Below are 14,148 nucleotides of genomic sequence, written 5' to 3' on the forward strand. Positions count from 1 at the left end.
GTACCACTGAAATACTCTTTTTTACATAAACTGATTCGTACATACCAGTCATGTCAAATAAAAGAATCTTGTACCCAAAGCCACAAAAATTAGGCTAATCTGAACACCTACAAACAGTTATGTAATAGGTAAATATAATATTATTATAGTGACAATGAAGGTTACATACAGACTTTATGATATGTATGTAGTAGAAACGTCTTTATCGACGTATGAGAGAAATTTTATACCAAACCGTCACGATTTCGGTTACGCGCCATCTTGTCTTAATCCAAGATGGCCGCCGCGCAAAATTATGATTTCAACAATATGGATATCGTATCCGAGCTTCTTGAGGGTGCAGAGAACGAATTTGGGATCATTTTTTAAATCCAAGATGGCCACCCCGCAAAATTATGATTTCAACAATATGGATATCGATTCCGAGCTCCTCCAGGGCGCAGAGAACGAATTTGGTATCATTTTTGAAATCCAAGATGGCCACCTCTCAAAATTATGATTTCAGCAATATGGATATCGTATCCGAGGTTCTCGAGGGTGCAGAGAACGAATTTGGGATCTTTTTTGAAATCGAAGATGGCCGCCGCGCAAAATTATGATTTCAATAATATGGATATAAAATCCGAGGTTCTCAAGGGTACCGAGAATGAATTTAGGATCATTTTTGAAATCGAAGATGGCCACCGCGCAAAATTACGATTTCAACAATATGGATATAAAATCCGAGGTTCTCAAGGGTACCGAGAATGAATTTAGGATCATTTTTGAAATCGAAGATGGCCACCGCGCAAAATTACGATTTCAACAATATCGATATCGAATTCGACCTTCTCGTATGGCATCAAATTAATGTATTGTATTCGATAAATCTATGAAGTTTGAACGAGATCTGGCCGTTTAAAGTGGGTAAAAATCGAGTCAGTTGCAAACAAACACACGTCATACAGGTGTAGCTAATAAAAAACGTGTAATAAAAAGGACGTCTCCCGTTAGTGCCGGGCGATGGCTGTCCTAAAAACGTGTGGTGGCGCAGAAAAAAAAATTCTTAATGCAGAGCCCGTCATTTTTACCAAAATATGTCAAGCATGATTTGGGCTAAACTGTCAGATTTGATTATGGACGCTAATTTTATCTTCATGAATAAAAAAATAAAACCTCAATAATAGTCGCAATAGTTTAATTTTTGAAGTTCTACTTCTTCTCGCGGGTTAGGGAAAAACTTGAGAAAAATTATACGAGTGAATTATTTTGATTTAGCGCACACAGTCACGCAAATTCAACACCTTGACAAGCTAACAAACTTCAATTTATATACAAGTTTTAAAATAAAAATAATAATTTCTCTCTATATTTGTACAAAAATAATTTAATGATATTTAATTACACGTTACTTAACGATGCGGTATAATAAATATTTTCATTGATTGTATTTAATACCCACGCAAAAGTAAAATAGTACGAGGAATATTTTTTTTAATTATTTTTATTTTATTACTCCAAAGAAGAATAGCTTCTTGCGTACGTACAATAAGTAGGTACATAACAAACACTTTTTTTTAAATTATGGTCGAATATGGCCAATTAATTCAAATTCAAAATCAAATTCAAAAACACTTTATTCATGTAGGTCACAAAAATGACACTTATGAATGTCAAAAAAATATATAAATATTGTTTCTTATTGAATTTACCGCTCAATGAGGCCGTCAGTCCTCTAGAACCTATTCATTTTTATGAATCAATTTTATCGTTAAATTCAAAATTGTCAATCTCTATGTATGTGTAAACAGCATAGTTATCATAGCGCTGTGGTTAACCAACCATTGTTGTTACAGGAATGCTCGATCATCGGCATTCTAACAATTACAGTAAGTACACTGTAACCGCGATAATGTTATGTTATTCACATCCAGTCTCAGTACTTGGAAAATTAGTTTATGCTCGAGTTCATATCAAAGTAAGATACGTCAATTATGATGGTAAGTAAGCAATCGCTTACAATCGCTTAGCAACACAATCGTGTTGCTATTTCATTTTTCAAAAGAAGCAAATAAATATCAATTATATTAAATTTAATTAGAGAATTAACCGTTAATAAATTAAAATAGAAAACTGTTGTACTCTGTTAAACATAATCTCATCAAGCTGATCTACAACGCGCTAGTTAGATCTTAAGGCGACACGAAATGCCAGCGACCTTGAGCGATATGAGTTCACGGCTGCCGGCCCGCCATCTATATAACAAAGCCAATATTTTCAAAATGCTTGCGTGGAAAACAGTTTATATGCTTACAATCCTCCTTATTCACTACTAATCTGAATAAATGAACCTACAAAAAAAGTACAAGCTATAAGAATAACTTTTCTGAGAGAAGTACCAAAAAAATGCGTCACACCATGCCAAAAAACTTGTTTAACTTTAAAGAAATGTATTAGTTCAAAAAGGGTCGACAGTGTTAACTATAACCAACAGCAAGTATTAATACCTACAAATAAGACTTAAGGATATGTGTAACAGGATTAAGTAGTGTTCATAGCTCGAAATGCTATACTTTCACCACAAAACTTGTCTAAAATCACCATGTTTGCGTGTTTTCTGCTTACTCTTTCGCCCTTAAAACTAGAATCTAGCGCCGGCATCTGGAACCGGCACGATAAAGCCTATATGGTTCTCCTTCAAAAAGTTCAGAAGGTATTTATGATGGTGGAAGGTTACTTTATAAACGAATATACGGGTATTATCATTAGCTATATCCGAAGAAATTTCTTCTGGGTTCTCTAAACTATAATTCTTTGGAAGTTCAGCGGGAATACCGACAACTCACTACTTCCTGTGAATCATAATAAACTGTGTCGGTTCTTTGTTCCGAACAAATACCTCCGTAACCGTAGACATGAACTGTTTGCAGTTCCTCAGAGGCGCAGAGTACCGCATGTACAGTCATCTATAACCCACACTCTCACCGCACTCAACGATCCTCTGAACGCAAACCCTGAGTGTGACTTGTACACGGATGAATGGACGTGAATAATATCAGAATGCCTGAAGTACTGTGAGCGAGATGATAAGATGAATTGTATGTAATTGGTGTTACCCGTTTTAATTAAAGTCAAATGAATAAATCATAGCATAAATACATGCGAGTAATTAACACATACTGGACTTATTGGGGTAAAATTACAAAAAATATATAAGTAGCATCATTCCTACATAATATGTCCTTAAACTAGTACTTTATAAAAATAACGACTAATAAGTTAGATAAGCTTTAATATAATCTTATAAGTTATAAGGCTCATCATTAAATGGCTAATCCAGCTCCACGTGGGACTTAGGTGTTGGTGCAATGCATCAAAATATTTTGTCGGTATAGCTAATTAAAATAGTGCATTAAAATAACAGAGCTTAACTATCGACAATGACACATTCGTATAGAAATGTAGATACAAATGCACGTAGTTGTTATCTCATAACTAAATGTTACGGTTTCAGCAGACAGTCGGGCGGGCGCCGTATATAAGTTACATAGTAGTAAGTAGCCCCCTGTTACACCAAATACAGAACAATGCAACTTAGGGCTAGGGACCGAGCCAACGCCCTTGAGGAATCGAGCGGAGCTACCTCTCTCGCACAAAATCGCCATAGTCTTAATTCAGAATTAAGCATTTTTAATTTATTACAAACATAATACAATTTTCTTTACAAAAATAACAAAACTATGTCACGTTAAATACTATTGGTGATCAGTAAATAATTTTTCATATAATTTTTATCTAAATTGAATGATTAGCATGGCTCCAACTGTAAAAGTTAGTTACACTTTGTTGATTTCTTTTCGCAATGTCGATTGAAGATAGAAATGGAAAGAAAAAAATAATTTTTTTCTCATTCTTTATACACGTATAATTTTTTTTTAAATAAAAGCCCGTCAATCCTCTAGAACCTATTTATTTTATAATATATATATTTAAGCCCTATATAAACCGTTGATAAATGGCTTCAATTATGCGCGATTTTCTTGGGATAACGCCCTTAATAGAAACAGGGAGCCATTTTTGAGTGACGAGTTAATCCAATACTTATTATGGGTACATCCAAAAATAATGGTGACAAATTATCTTTTATGACAATTAACTTATGTACTACTCGTCTTTGGATTCGGGCTGTATTCATTCGATGATTCTTCCATATTATAATTAAATCATATGCATGGCATGTACATTAAATATTTTTTAATAAAACTAAATAATAATAAAACATTTATACTAGTTGTACCTACGTTACCGTAGCCAAAAATATATTTTTTGGTTTTTGCCTGTGCGTTTGGTCTCTATCAGGTTTTTACTGATGAACTGGTTCAATCTCGCCATAGGTAATGTTTTTGTTTTTGAAGTTATACATACTTCTTTTGGCGCGTAATGTTATCAGAGTGAATTTTTACGATGCGCGCAAACAATGTCACCCAAATTCGATAGATACCCTGACGTTAGCTGGTCAACTAGACCATTTGTATTGTACTTCAGCTAGCAAGCCTCTTGTAATTCATATGTCTAGAGAACCACAACCAATGGACGAGAATGAAATAAATAATTTAATAATATTAAATTACACGTTATTTAACTGAATTATACGGTATTATCATATTTTAATTGGTTGTATTTAATACCCTTCTTTACTACAATATTGTTTTTTCTACAAACGTAAAATATCACGAGGAATTATTTTTTAGGCATTTTTGTTTTATAACGATAAAGAAGAATAACTTCTTGCGTACGTACATAAGTACACACACACTTTCTTTTTGTTCCTTACCAATCGGTTGACAAACAAAAAGACATAATTTTTGATCATAACTTGGCAAATCTCAATCTAAGGCCGAAGTTCTTACATTTGTAAATTGGGGTTTATTGCCGTATCGCACACAATACATTCCTATGATCTACTACTTGAATAACAACTCGTATATACTTATAAATGTATAGACATATAATATGTACTTTGTTTGCAGAGGGGATTATGTAGCGGATTCTTTAGTCAGACACGTATTCCATTTCAGCACTCGAAACCTTCAAGAGACAAAACGCAGCGCTTCGTGTTGTATGAGGTTTCGGGGGGAAAAATATGATTTCAGGTCAGGTTTTATGGGTTGCTGAACTTAGATTTACACAAGTTTGAAGAAATAAAAACAGGTTTAATAACAGACAGAGAGTTAACTCCTTTTGCGAGGGTTGTTTTTTTCTTTAATGGGTTGGGAACCCAAAAACATGGGAGATTTATATAATGAGATAGAAACGAGTAATCTGCGCGCTGTCCCCAAGTAAGAATTTTAGGGCTGCTTACTATTCCGCCTCCGCACAGTTTGTGGACAGGAGCGAGTCCGGCGTCGCGGCGTCTGTGATGACATCGATCGCGCCACAATTGTACGCACTCCAATCGCAACGGGAATACGATATCCATGCTTTGATTTTTACTCGTCTTTTCTTGGGGTTACATTATTATTATAATTATTATTCTGCACCTAATAGGGAGAGTGATTATGCCCCGCAGAGTTGCCAGGGACTTTTATCATATTTATTATATCATAATTATTAGATACATGTGCGTGAAAAATTAGGCAATCATCAACTATTAATTGATCTCTGCCTCAAAGATCCTGTCAAAATTTTTAAGAGATGAAATATTGCAACTAAGTAAATGACAGAAAATTTAAAATTAATTTATTGAAGTAAATAACATTAAATTTAAACTATTATTACAAGGAGGTGTACCAAAATTAATTGAAAATATATTCTGCTGGCAGTATTACGGGGAAATGTACCATTTCCCCGTAATTAAAATACACTTAATTAAAATACACTTTGTAAGTAAGCAGATAACAAATAAGCGGATTACATGGAACACAAGCTTGGAAACATGCTGGTCTGCTTCAAATGACCATTCAAAAGTGTAACCTAGGAGTTACTTGTGCACGTTCGTCTCTATAGGAAACTACATTTTTTGGAATGGGCAGGTATGCATCAACCTTAGATTCCTTAGTTTCTCCAATGTGTGACATTTAAAAGTGCCCATAATTGTCTAATTGAAATAAGTATATTGACTGTTTGACTTATTTCCTGTAGCTGGATTCCACTTTTACACTACATGATCCAAAATATCATCCATACATCTATGGTGCAGTTTTCAAGGAAGTTTCCTCCGCTTACAACAAAACTATGGAACGAAATTCCTTACAGGGTGTTTCTGGGTTGATATGACATGATTAACTTAAAAAAATCGGCCACTAAAAGGCTGGCAGCGCTCCTGTGTTGCAAGAGAATGGGCGAACGTGAAGCCCGGTAGTCTCAATTCTGTGACTCTTGGCATTCGCTTGTTTTCCACCTCTTACATAGAAAAATGGAAATATCAGCGCTTGATTTATTCTCAGGAACAGCTGGTGAAATGAATTATAATATGCGTGGTGGCAGTATGAACTATAGAATATTTTTAAGCTGATTAAAAAATATTGATAATTAAGTCCTGAATTCGTTAAAAACCATGGTTACCGGACGGTGTCCCGCGCGACACTTCGGCGCCGGTTCCCGATACTGAATACAATAGTTGTGTTCAACTGAGCAATGCCGTGGTAGCAGTTCGGGAAACAAACTTTTCTGTTACTTTATTTACTTCAGTCAGCATTTTTCTTTCGCTTAACCTTCCTAATAATTTCGTACGGAGCAACGAGTATAATTAAGAGGAAGCTTTGTCGATATTTTTTTAACTGTCTGCAAAACTAATTGGGTTTCAGTCCAGCTCCATGTTCTCTCTCTAACCTTGTTTTCCAAAGCATATTTTTTTCACACAGAATATTTTTTTTGTAAAAGGAGGACAAACGAGCGTACGGGTGGGTCATCTGGTGTTATGTGATCACCGCCACCCACATTTTATTGCAACACCAGAGGTATCACAGGAGCGTTGCTGGCCTTTAAGGAAGGCGTACGCCCTTTTTTTGAAGGTAAAATGCAAACGTAAACGGAAATACCGCACAAAGAAGCTCATTCCACAGCTTTGCTGGGAGAAAGCCCCTTGAAAACCGCACTGTGGAGGACCGCCACACATCCAGATGGTGGGGATGAGTCTATTAAACTGAATGGAAATCGTGTGAATGATAAGTTATACAAATGAGTATTTTAATTTTGTATTTGTTTAAATAAAATACGTTTAATATATTTCATAAGGGCTAAATATATATCTCGATGCGGACTTTGGTTGGCTTTACAAACAATCTGGTCACAGCCTACTTTTATCAGGGATAAAAGTTATACAAGGCCAGGCATCGAATCAGATGTTTGATAAGAAGACCAACACCGCCGCAGCGGTAGGTTTCTTTAGGGCTGAAATACTGAAATAAACAAAAAACGGGTTGGACTCGCCCGGGAGTTCCGTACAATTTTTTTTATGATTTCATTTCAAATGTATAAGTTTTGAGATTTTTCCCTATACTTGTAGTATAAGACGGCATTACTTGCCAAATAGTTGTTCTGGAAAATACCCTAAAAATTGTGATTCCCTTCAGAATGTCGGAATATACGTTTATTGCGGCATAACCGTCGGTCGTATCATTTTTGTACGTTAACTTAGGAATTTGACTTTTTCACTGCTTCAAGGAACTGTAAAGCTAAGTATATCTTGAGTAATTTCTCCACGCCTTCCCGATATAAATGGTCGTGAAAGACTAACTGACGAAAAGATGGACAGACAAATGGACAACGAAGTGATCCTGTAAGGTTTCCGAGTTTTCCTTTCAAAATTTTGTGATATGGAACAAAAATTTGTCCATAAGTCATAACAATAACAGACGGCACCTGATCGGAAGATCCGCAATACGAGAAGCCAAGAGATGCGTTGCGTCTGGTGGATAGAGTAAGCTCTATGTTCAGTTCAAGTTCTTGCTTCAGTTCTAAGTATGGGGAACCACCAAAATTTATTGTTTTTTTTTCTTTTTTTGTGTGAAAATCTTAATGCGGCTTATACAATACATCTACTTACCAAGTTTCAACAGTATAGTTCTTATAGTTTCGGAAAAAAATGGCTGTGACATACGGATGGACAGAGAGACATGACGAATCTATAAGGGTTCCGTTTTTTGCCATTTGGCTATAGTACCCTAAATGTATGTATTTATTATTATTTATTTGATTTTGAAACAGTATAGGAAAAGAACAAACTACACACAGAATTAAGGCCCGCTACACATTGTACGTGGGAGGTGAAATATTGGTGTTAATAACAATGAAGTCTATTGATAGAAGATATTTACAAGATACTATTTTTCTTATTAAACGAAGCCGTGATTTATTGAATATGATTCATATTATTTCTTATAATTACAATCCAATATACGGGCGATTCAAGAATATTATTTAAGTAGGGGTTAGATATGTATATTTTCTAAGTTATTTTTTATGCGAATACAACTTTTAATTTCCTTACATAGTTTTTTTAAATGAAAATAAGAGACGAGACGAGCAGGATGTTCAGCTGACGGTAATTATACGCCCTGCCCATTACAATACAGTGCCGCCCAGGAGTATTCAAAACCACAAAAATTCTAAGCAGCGCTCGCTACCTTGAGACATAATATGATGTCAATTCTCATTTGCCCAGTAATTTCACTAGCTACGGCGCCGTTCAGACCGAAACACAGTAATGGTGGTTGTGGTACCCATAATTTAGCCGGCATCCAGTGTAAAGGAGCCTCCCATTGGTAAATAAGTTAATAGTTGAAGGCAATACAGAAAAGTGAAGGTAACAAAATCAGGTGATACAGTTTAGTGATGTAGCTATATTTTTTACTGTTATCCACATTCGAAGCTTAATTATTTTATCACTCGAAAAGATTTAAAGAAATCGCTACACGAGTGAATGTTAAGTTTTAATAAATTCAAATTCAAATTCAAATATTTTTATTCAAAATAGGATTTATAATCACTTATTGAACGTCAAAATCTACCACCCATTCAAAAGAGACTGCCTCAGACCTGAGAAGAATGGGCGCAAGAAACTCAGCGGGCTTTTTTTTTTTATATAAAATATGGATTACAATGTAATATCGTACAATAAACATTAATAATTAAAGAGCCTGAGGGTGTTCGCTTTAATCCCAGTCCGTGGTGTCATTAAGAAAATCGTTTATGCTATAATAACCTTTCCCACACAAACGTTTTTTAACAATTCTTTTAAATTTCGTAACACATTTGTTTTGTACATTTTCTGGGAGCATATTGTAGAAGCATATACATCGCCCAACAAAAGACTTACTAAGTCGACCCAACCGAGTAGTAGGCATAACAAGTTTATGTTTGTTCCTCGTGTTAACATTATGAATGTCACAGTTTCTAGAAAATTCCTCAATGTGCTTATGAACATACAAAACATTATCAAAAATGTATTGAGAAGCAACAGTCAAAATGTTTATTTCTTTAAATTTTTCTCTTAATGATTCTTTAGGACCTAGGTTATAAATCGCGCGAATAGCCCTCTTCTGCAGCACAAAGATAGTATTAATATCGGCCGCACTGCCCCATAACAATATACCATAGGACATAATACTATGAAAATAACTAAAGTATACTAATCTCGCCGTATCTATGTCAGTTAACCGTCTGATTTTCTTAACCGCATATGCTGCAGAACTAAGCCTATTCGCCAATCCTTCAATATGGGGGCCCCACTGCAATTTGGAATCAAGAGTAATGCCAAGAAATATAGCAGATTCCACTGGTTTTACCACCTCTCCATTTAATAAAATATTAGCATCTACATTTTTGACATTTGCCGCGGTGAATTTAATATATTTGGTTTTATGATTATTTAACAATAAGTTATTGGCGCTAAACCCGTACACGATGTCAGATAGAGCATTGTTTACTTCGTCATATAAAACTTGGCTTCGTTTCACTTTGAATATAAGTGAAGTGTCATCCGCAAACAATACCACCTTGTGTTTTTTTCTCTCCTTCTATATAATAAATTCGGCATTCTTGGTTATCAAAATTGATCCTAAGTTCTGTGTCACCTCTCAAACCGTTAAATAATTTTGCGCGGCGGCCATCTTATTTTAAAATACCTGACAAATGCGTGTCGTACGCGCTCACCGTGAATCCCATTCATTTTATTAGGTATCTACCTATAATAAATAATAAAAAGACTTCTTCATAAATAGACATAGAATATAGTTTATAAAAATAAGTAAGAATCGATTGGTTAATAATACAATAATTGGTTACAAGCCTTGCCTTCAGCGCCGATTGGAACGCTACTTTACAATATGACATTGTCAATAATATGCGTATCACTCCGGCTAGGTATAAAACTGAATGAACAACATCAATGTAGATGTGGCGTGCAGGTAGATGCTCTTGGGCGTCACGGGTTATCCTGCCTAAAATCGGCAGGCCGTATCAGTCGTCAAGTCAGCATTAATGAAGTCATCCGCAGGGCATTTGCCGGTCTTAATATACCCACTGTTTCAGAGCCAAATGGTATTACTCGCCGCGATGGCAAGCGTCCTGGTGGATTGACGCTGGTGGCTTGGACACGGGGAAGGGCGCTGGGACGCGACTTGCGTCGAGACTCTGTCTTCTTCTCATGTCCAAGTTACGTCAGTTGGTGCTGGGGCTGGTGCTTCGACTGCCGAAGACAGCAAGCAAATATGTCGGTCTCAGTGAGTCACTCAGGGAGTTATTTGTACCGTTTGGTGTCGAGTCGAGTTTGACCCGTAGGGCCCAGAGGCGCGGAGAATGTTCAAAATACTATCTTCGCGCCTCAATAAGGCTACTGGAAACCTAAACGCTGGCAGCTATTTTGGTCAACTAGCAACTACAACCTAGCTTGCCAGCGCGGGAATGCTGCCAGTATTTTTGGTACGCTTTCATACGATACCGCACCATGATATAGTTAACTGAATTAAAAGTTTGGACTGCTGTTCCTTGCATAAATACCCAGTTTTTTACAATTTCATTGCAAACTAGCGGACCCGACAGCTAACCTCTACTTGACGAAAGGAATATTCCTACCAAATTTCAAGTCTCTATACGTGGAAATCTCTTATATATATAGATTGACCATGGGAAATGGATTTTCTAGATTCAGACCACAAACTTTCAAGAATTGGCCTTGAGATTTGTTAATGGTCATGGCGAATGCAAGACGGATCGGAAATTAAAGATTTGCGGGCTAACTTGACATGCAAAATGTTCATGAAGTAGTTGCTGCAGATCATGAAGAATTGCTATTATCTATTATTATCATTGCTGCATTGATCTCTTCATGCCGTTGTTCCTCCATGTTGCCCATGAAATATAATTGTTAAAATTTATGGTGTGCTTTAGAGTGTGTGTGTTCGAGAGATTGCAATGATCCAATTCGATGGTGAATCTGTCCTTGTATCTACAAAATCAAAAGCAAAGTCCGTATTACTGATTTGTAAACACTTTATTTTAGAATTAGCGTACATAATACATAGGAATAAGTATAGTAGGTATGTTATTCTTCTACTGTATTGTGTGTAAGAATATAAATAAATTAATACCATGAATGTCGGATTAAATCGTCGTTCTTAGATAATGCCCCAAATGAGGACATATGGAAACAAACATTGTATTTTTGAGTGTGTGCTAGAAAATGTCGTGATTCGGTAGTTTCCCACTAAGGCAGTCAATCCTGGCGTTTCTCCGGAAAATACTTGCAAACAACGTCCATTGACCCAATGTGAACGCTAGTATGCAAGCGGTAATCAGTACTGTAATCAATACTTCATAATTTCTTCTTGTGCGTCGAAAATTATCTAGTTATTGATCTCTGAGGTTTACTGGCTGCCTCGCTTTGCTCTTGTGATTCAGAAACACAACGTCGAGCCCATACTAACGCGTTGTTTTTACCTGCAATTTCTTGTTCTTCGTCAGTCCAATTCGCAATGTTTCGAATCCTAGTTGCATTACGTCTATGTCGGGAAAGATGGCACATTATGCTAATAGAAACTCGAAACAAACACACCCACCCAATGACATTCTATACATCTTATGTATAGAATGTTATATTACGTCATTGCACCCACCAGTCAACTTGAATAACATGACGTGCACTGTCAGTTGTATTTTATTGCTCATGTAGCGTGAAATTAACAAAAAACTTCATTGAATTGTTTCTATTCTCGAGATGTCATGAAAATGTCAATCCATACAAATGGTATGAGAAAATAAAAGTTTTTATAATATAATTTTTTTGTGATTTTTTCGATTTTTTATTACTTATTATCCTATTCCGGACTAAGAGAAACCCAAAAAATCAAACAACAGAAAAAATGGTCTAGCCGTTCTTAAGTTATAAATAGTGTAACTAACACGACCTTCTTTTATATATATAGATGTATAGTGTTCAGACTTTTCCCTATACTTGTAGTATGAGACGGTAACTTTTGCTTGCCAAATTTCATGGTTCTTCCGGAAGATACTCTATAAATTTTGATTCCCTCGCCGTATATATTTCTACGTTAAATAAGAAGTTTGATTTTATCACAGCTTCAAGAGACTGTAGTCTTTAGTATATCATTTTAATTTCAACTCAGGACCGACGGACAGACGGACATACGGAAGCTCGGATAACAAAATGATCCCATAAGGGCTCCTTTTTCCTTTTGGGGCGGTGAGGTACCTAAAAATTATCTCAAATTCGTTTTTCTACTGCGAGGAGGATCCTTGTCGAATTAAGAACTTCCTCCTTATGTTGTGATCAGCATTTTTTTTTATTTTGTTAGTTAAATTTTTTGCATGCATGTTGTTTGTTATTTCTTATTGACTTAATAACCGTTTGATAGGAAGTTATAAGAACAAACATAAACTTGTTATGCCTACTACTCGGCTAAGTCGAGTTTGTAAGTCTTTTGTTGTTTGTTTTACATGATCCCAGAATATGTACGAAATAAATGTGTTAAGAAATTTAAAAGAATTGTTAGAAAAGTTAGAAAACATTTGTGCGGTAAAGGTAACTATAATATAAATGACTTTCTCAATGATAACACAGATTGAGAATGGAGCGACCACACTCATTTACCGCGATTAAATATTAAATTTTATTGTAACGATATTTTATTAAGAAAAAAAAACTAAGTTTAAAAAAACTGACTTCAAAAACTGAAAAGTATCAAATAACAAAAAAAATAATTTATTACAACTTTAACTTTATTATTAATTAAATGCTATTATTTATATGTGCTACCTATTGATATAAAAGTAAGGCTTTCCACTGTGTCAATTGGAGTTGCTTATGGAGGGATCTGCAAGAGCTTGGTGTACCAAATCATTTCATCGCTTTGCTTCGCACCCTGTATGGCTCAAGCCAAGGAGTTGTAAGAGTCGATAAAACAACCTCGAAACCCTTTAAGTTTCATCAAGGAGTGCGCCAGGGATGCATTTTGTCGCCCATTCTCTTCAACGCCTATGGCGAGCACATTATGAGACGTACCTGCGAGAACTGGGAGGGAGGCATCACAATTGGTGGCGTGAAAAGCACCAACTTGCGCTACGCCGATGACACTACTCTTCTTGCAGCAAATGAGTCAGAAATGGCTGCACTTCTTGAACGTATGGAGCGGATTAGTGGAGAGATGGGACTTCCCATAAACAGGTCCAAGACCAAAGTCATGGTGGTGGATAGATCTGGGAAGTTGGAACTAACTGGTGCGCTGGGCCTAGAAATGGTGGACAACTTTATCTACCTGGGTTCTAGAGGGAAGTACGCAGGAGAATTGGCATGGCTAAGAGCGCTATGTCTCAGCTGGGAAGAATCTGGGGAGATTGCAACATTTCCGTAAAAACTAAGACCAAACTGGGACGGACCCTAGTCTTCTCGATATTTTCGTACGGCGCTGAGACTTGGACACTGAAAGCTGCAGACTGAAAATGCATTGACGCCTTTGAGATGTGGTGCTGGAGAAAGATGCTGCGTATTCCCTGGACAGCATTTTGATCTAATCTAATCTTACCATTTTCTTCTATGTATATTATCTTATTTGAGGAGAAATTTTGTGAAACAAACATGAAAAGAAAATGGGGTATTGCTTAACGCTTCATTTACTTCTTGTCCGTTTGTTTTTATTAACCGACTTCAAA

The 14,148-nt window shown here is 36.1% G+C and overlaps 1 protein-coding gene across 1 annotated transcript in view; it reads right to left on the reverse strand.

The window, feature by feature from the left end:
• The window catches only part of LOC126974277 (gastrula zinc finger protein XlCGF57.1-like), a 248,705-nt gene that overhangs the window by 165,571 nt on the left and 68,986 nt on the right, over positions 1–14,148 (reverse strand). The gene's annotated exons all lie outside the window — the stretch shown is intronic.

The sequence above is a fragment of the Leptidea sinapis genome, chromosome 32, assembly GCF_905404315.1.
Source record: "Leptidea sinapis chromosome 32, ilLepSina1.1, whole genome shotgun sequence".
Classification (NCBI taxonomy): domain Eukaryota; kingdom Metazoa; phylum Arthropoda; class Insecta; order Lepidoptera; family Pieridae; genus Leptidea; species Leptidea sinapis.